We start from the raw sequence: 7,035 nt of genomic DNA, 5'->3' as shown, positions 1-7,035 counted from the left end.
GGTGCCGGCCCATGTGACTGCTGTGTGATCTGGCACGAGGAAGGGCGTGGTGGCAACGTGACATTTGCACGAACACAATTTTAATATCTCTCCAGTGACCAAGGTCATCTGCCTCTGCGAGGAGGGGGGGGGGGGTACATGCCCCCCCCCCCCACCGCTACTGCTCATTTGAGGGTGGTGGAGCCACCTTGTAGAATGTGATACTCTGATGTGCAGCTCTGTCATCCCACTGCTGTATAAGGAAGGGTCTCCCCACACCGTGTCGATCATCGGGGTTGTGTGACCATACATCAACACGCTGCTGGTCAGTGCAACTTGGTGAGGTGGTTACCCAGGAACCGTTCAGATGTCACTCGCCAACTGATGTCATCCGTGGCCGAGAAGAGAACCCATATCGCCACGTTCGTAATCCCATTGCGCTAATCACTGCGCCACCGCTCTCCATCCTGGCCCACCGCGTATACGCCTGTATATTAAAATCGCCACCAACGCATTGGCATGCAGCAGGGAGGGAGCCTCACAGAGGAGAGGGGGTCAAGGAGGATGGGGTGGAGGGAAACGGGGGGGGGGGGGCGAGGAGGGGGCAGAGAACCTGAAAATAGGAGCCAGTGAGACGGGGATCTCACAGAGGGGACAGATCCGCGGGGAGGGAGCAGCAACACGTGCACGTGGCAGGCCACGCGACCAGCCACGTGTGCACGTGGCACACCATCGGCGCTCTTGCTTATGCAATGAGGGGGAGGGGCGATGTGGTGCGATTCACAGCCTCCCATAGGCTCCGTTACGTTGCCCTCTCCTCCTCTCTCTACCCCTTGCCCATCCACTCATCCCTCCCATCCGCGCTTCCTCCCCCCGCTCCCATCCATGACCACCTTTCCTCCCTTCTTGCATCCGCGCCCTCTCCCCCCCCTCTCCTAATCCACGCTCACTCTCCCACTTGCCCCCTCTCCCAAGCACGCTCGCTCCTCCACTCGCATCTTCGCTCTCTGCCCCCCCCTCTCTAGCGTACACGTGCCTCTCTCGCCTCTCACGTGATGCATGAGCACATTACAATACTCCACTTGCATAAATAATAATTTATATACAGTACCGTCTATATTAACCCACTTGTCATCTGATGCAGCCGTATATGAATTATAGTACTCGGATTCGTCTTGAATATAAGTTTCTGTTTCAGGAGGTATACATTATTTATAAATGTTTAGTTGATGTCACGAATATATTTTTTACATTTCAGTAAGCAGTCCTTTCTCGAGCAAAAAGCATCACCATCATCATGACTGCCATAACGCTTCACCACGGTCAATCATTATGACTACAACCATCATCACCATTCCTACATTACATTATGATCAAAATGCATTATTCCAACTAACACCATCATCATCATTTCCATGATATCCATCTTTATAATCGCCATCCATTACCATGCATCACGAAAACCATCAATCATCACCACCACTTTTACTATGCACCATTCATTATTTTTTCGAATCCATTATCGCCCGTTTCATTCATTATGAATCGTCACCACCACCACCATCATAATCGCCATCCATCACGACCATCACCTCCGCTATCAACTGCCATCCACATTCACCATTCACATTCATCTTCCGTGCAGCACCGAGTGATTGACCAAGCACGTGCCGAGAGACAGGAGCGAGTTGCATGGCAGCAATGTCGCTCTCATCGTGCAGACGGGCGTTGTTGGATTTAAAAGCGCACGGGGGTAAGGTTTGGTGATGCTGATGGTGCAATGTCCTTAACAAAGGTCGTCGCCAGAGAAATGCCTTTACAACATCGACATTCCATTCGTCACATTTGTTTTGAGGATGCAATGTTGATTAATCATAAATAGGGTTTGTAGTTTGTGTAGTCACGTCTTGAGACGAGGTCTTGTTTAGGCATTTAGACGTGCATGTAAATCCAAATTGTATTCTCCAGGATATATAATGGCAAGGTTCGCGCATTTGCCACTAATGTAGGGAGCGGCTTCGGACGCGGTCACATTTAGACGCCTTGTAAAAATACATAAAAACACACGCATGTATGTTGAACCTCTTTCGCACCGCACATAGCCAACCGTGCTAATTGGAGGTGCGGGGGAAGGACAACAAACACCTCCTGATGACGATCGCTTGTATTGTGATCGAAACGTCGTAGTTTTTTGTAAATTTTATTTTGACTAATTGGAACCTATCTACGTGACTTTACCGAAAGACCCAAAGAATATGAATTCCTGCAGTCACGAAAGCTTTAAGTAAAGATTTAAACACAAAAAGTAGTTCAAAAAATATATATTTTTCAATCTAGACTTAAAAGTGCAAAAGCTCCAGTGGATTCCTAATGTCGGAAGAGCGTTCGAGACAGCTGCAGAAACGCATCTGAAAGCGCGCGATGCAGTGGCCGTCATTGTTCGATGGCCACATTGTTAGGAATTAACGAACGTGGGGCCTCGTGTCCAACCCAACTCATCTGCGCCAAGGTAGCCGAGGATGAGACCCCCCCCCCCCCCCGAGTTCTCTTCGTAGCCAAATCCATGGCTACGTGGCCCTTCTCGACGACACGTCCCAGATTATCCCTGCATATGAGGATCGTTTAATGTTCTGCCCTCACAACTACCGTCGCAAATCAAAGCACTAATCTCACCTTCCCACGCTGTCCACCCCCTCCCAGTCACGCCCCGGGATCCTAAGCCACGAAGTTAGGCGATAATTATAAATAATAATGTTTAGTTGTATATATAGCTTAGTCGGCCATGCAAATTGCATCTCATCATCGCTAAGTAACCACGGAAAAGCCAGAAAGGAGCAGCCTGGCGGTAAGCCGGCGCCGACAATTGCTCAAGCTCTGCGATCCTATATATATATGTACACTTACCCAACTAATGATTGTTTAGACGTGTCGGAGGGAAAAACCGGAGCCCCTGGAGAAAATCCACACGTGCGAGGGGACAACACCCTATCCCCCAAACGGAAGGAACAGATCGAGAGATTAGTCCGCACTTTTCTGCACCGCATTCTCCTCGGTGAGCCAGAGGATGGCTCCTAATCGACGGCCACGGGAATGGGGGTTTCGCGACGTGTGTGTGTGTGTGAGAGCCACCGACCCTTGCTGCCTCCGCACTGCTGGATAAAAGGCCACGTGCATAGACACCACCGCCCGGCAATGATGGGATGTCATCGGCAGCGTGGGCGTGGTGCATGATTCATTAAACGTGTGGGCTTCATAAATAAATAATAAGTAGCGTCGTCGTCGTCGTGGAGAATGAGTAACAATAAAAGTAACACGTGTTTCATGATGTTACGTATCATAGAATTTTGCATCGAACTAGGACCGGGTGGTAAGAATGGTGGCGGTGGCGATCGCAGTGGCAATGATGGTGACGATGACGACCACGACGGGAGCAGTGAAGATGATTTTGTCGGTGACGTTGCCGGTGATTGTGGTGATAACGACACGAATGTCAATGGTGACGGCAAGGTTGACAGCGGTGACGGTAGTGATTACGGAGGATGACGACAATGACAGGGGTGGGGTGGAGGGGTGACCCCTTGTGTTGTTGCACTCTCCCGGATAAGGTCCACGTGGCCATGATTGCGGTGAGGCCGTAATGTTTAATTAGCTGATTAGAGCATTATCTGGACGTAATGCGCTTGCCTTAGAGTGCCAACCAAATCCTCATCCACTGAGAATTAGAGGCATTTGAATGCACCTCACCAAACTCCTCTGAGTATTAAGGAATGCTTATTGATATAAACTTCACATTCGTGGTGTGGATGAGTCTTGTCCATAGGGCAGCCACTAAATTCATCGTATGTTGCTGTTAAATTCAGCCATTCCGCCTCTTAAGCCAACGGTGGTGAGGTTGATTGGTCAGAATTTGATCGGCGTATTGGCCACGTACAACCAATAGCTTTGTAAACGTGACAATATTGTTGGCTGGTGGTGGTGGAGGGTGCAGGACAATAATTTTGGCATAAAAAAAAATCCGTGGCCGAAATCAAAAACAAGTATGGCTCAATCACACTATATATAGAAATGTGTTTGCTAACTACGTTTTTTAAAGATATCCTGCTGGGCTCCAAAATCTAAGCAAAGCATTTATTACTTACACGCTCGACGTATTACAATTGTGCTATGGCCTTCGTGCATCGCACGGATAATGGAATGCTGGCAGAGATTTTTCACAGAACGATAAAAAAAAATCCTTCCTGTTGCCTTTTGTGTCCTTTACAAAGTAGGGGGAGGGTGGTGCAGTTTCCCATATGCTCTGCAATGGGATTGTTGTATGACAGAGCTGGAATTAAGTTAAATCAAGAGCAAGCCCCAAGTTCAACATGTTTTTGTGTGGCCATTGGTGACTGCATGGGGTGAGATTATCAATTCGGTTTAATTACGGGCGGCTGCCCAGATTCGAACCCTGGATCACAGTGATACTTGATGTAGTGCTCTGGCCTTGGAGTCATCCTATCACCTCTGCCAAAAACACATTTTAAAATACCATCAAAATGCCTACTATAATCACCCAGGAATGTCCGTCCTTTACGTGACGTCACTCCACATCGACCAGCCCCCCTAATTAATAATCATGAGCAGGTGACGTCCTCTACATGGACCCCCCCTCATTAATAATCATGAGCAGGTGACGTCACTCCACATGCAGCACCCTCCCCCTTCATTAATGAGCAGGTGACGTCACTCCACATCGAACAGTCCCCCTCATTAATAATCATTAACAGGTGACGTCCTCCAAATGGACACCCCCCACTCATTAATAATTAGCGGGTGACGTCACTCCACATGGGGGGGCGAGGCGCCTCCTCCCCCCTCCTCGGCGTCAACCCACAACCCTCACTGCACAGGCAGAACCCTCACGTCACGCGATCTCCGTAACGCTGTTGAGACATCGAAGTAAAAAGGACGTCACGATGAACAAGGGATTTTAACCTTAAAATGAAATAGGTCTGTGTCACCGCGCCCTTACAAATTGCACACGGACGGATGCAATGAATATCACGTCGCGGTCTGCTTTTCGCTTGCAAGTTTCAGATTTACTGCAATACACGGGCAAAAAGGCTAGTTTAGTATATAATTATTGTTGAGCGCATTTTAATGTAATGTTTTGTGTAAGGCTGATATTGACGTTTTATCACAAGGGTACGATATATTGCTGTTTGATCCGCATCTCCCTTAAGATGACCTTGACCTTTGCCAAGGTGGCCGAGGATGAGATTCCCGAATCCCCATAGCCAAATCCACGCTCACGTGGAACTTTTTGACCACACCAAGAAGAGCCACACGCCCCCCGGGGAACAAATCCAAACCTGGTTTAGATTCACGAGAATGAACAAGGCGGTTCTGCGGGACGACCCGAGACGTTTCTCCCAACGCGCGTGCGATCTTTGCTACAACGTGCACAGCGAGGATGACATTTCAGCTGGGCTTGTTGGGGCCTTTTACCCTTAACAAATGAATGTAAAAATAAAACAAACACATGGTCTGGTATGCCTTGGGAAGATTTCGACGACCAACCATTCCTATATGAACCGGTTGTTTTCTGAAACCAACAAGCGCAAAGATGCATTTCTAAATGACGCGTCTCCGTGTCCGTCACTTCCACGCACGCCACCATATTACGTGGCACTGTCACGCTGCAGTGGATCTCCTTTTACTGGTAGGAAACCACCTGGTTCCACCAGCCTACAGGGGATTATTGTGTCCGTCTGTCGTGCATCCAAAAATGGTAGGGGAGGGGCTGGGTGGGGCTGGGTGGGGAGGGGCTGGTCACCCCGTGGTGCCCTTATAAAACTCAACGTTTAACCTACTCACGCCGGCTTGTGCCCGCCCTCACAGTCGGGCATATTTGCGGAATACACCACGCCGCCGTTGACCCTGGCCATTGACCGAGCAACTCAACGTTCCTACCAGCTCCCTCCGCAGGAATGTGTTTTTGATACAGTATATACAACATAGAAACGTGTAAATTGCGATTCGGTGACATAAAGCTTATGGGTGGAGAACGTGTGGATGAAGCAGATCAGGATACCGCGATGTTTATATCATAAAGCTTACCGAGAATATGTATCTCCATGCATGAGAAACTAAATAAGAAAATTCATTTTAAAAAAACGTTACATCCATGTCAAGTATTACAGTTGGAGAGGAACGCGTGCTCAAAAGCGTATTTAAATACGGCACGGAATTGTATTATTCGCTTAAACAAAATAACACTTGTAGAGCCAACGAGCCTTCGATGCCATGTAGGACCCATTGGAAATCATACAGAAATGACAATCTCGGACAGGTTTTCATTCTTAGTGCTCACGAGTGAGCTGCAATTGCTCGCACACTCACGCACGCCAAAGTTGGGCGGACTGGATGCTCCAGCCAAATAAACCGACAAATAAAAAAAGTTTAATTCACTACAGAGATGTTGCTCAACCTAATAATGAGTTACTATTGGATTAACACGTGACGTGGGAGGCTTGCAGTGGCTGCATCAGCACTCTGTCGGAATATATTGGTCATCAGTGTGCCCACGGTGGACGCCGCACGGCTCGCAAAGCCATTCACGTCATGAACTTCAAACTGTTCGTCTGCAAGTCGGTCACGAGACATTTTCATCCTGGAGTTGAGCAAGGGCTTATTCTAATTGAATGAAACGGGAAGCTATGGTATCAATGATGAAGCATATATACACAGTATGAGCTTAGACGTTGCTCTAAAACACTTGACAGGATCATCCACCAAAATCATATTTTGGTGTTTTATGTCAACTTTCTTTCCATTCTTAAAACGTTTGTTTTAGCGTTGAGAACAGTTTTGCAAAATCAGTAATTATGGTAATAAGTGGGGGGAAACGTGTGGGAGGGAAGGCAGGTAACATCGGGGAAGGGCGGAGGAATACAAAACGTGACATGTCACGCGCATCATCTCGTTTGTTAATATCACACCATCATTTGTGAAGCCTCGGGCTGAGCTATGAATGTATTTCTAAAAAACGCATTCCCTTCTATGCATTCATAATCC

The sequence above is a fragment of the Lampetra fluviatilis genome, chromosome 13, assembly GCF_964198595.1.
Source record: "Lampetra fluviatilis chromosome 13, kcLamFluv1.1, whole genome shotgun sequence".
NCBI classification, from domain to species: domain Eukaryota; kingdom Metazoa; phylum Chordata; class Hyperoartia; order Petromyzontiformes; family Petromyzontidae; genus Lampetra; species Lampetra fluviatilis.
This window is presented reverse-complemented; position numbering follows the sequence as displayed.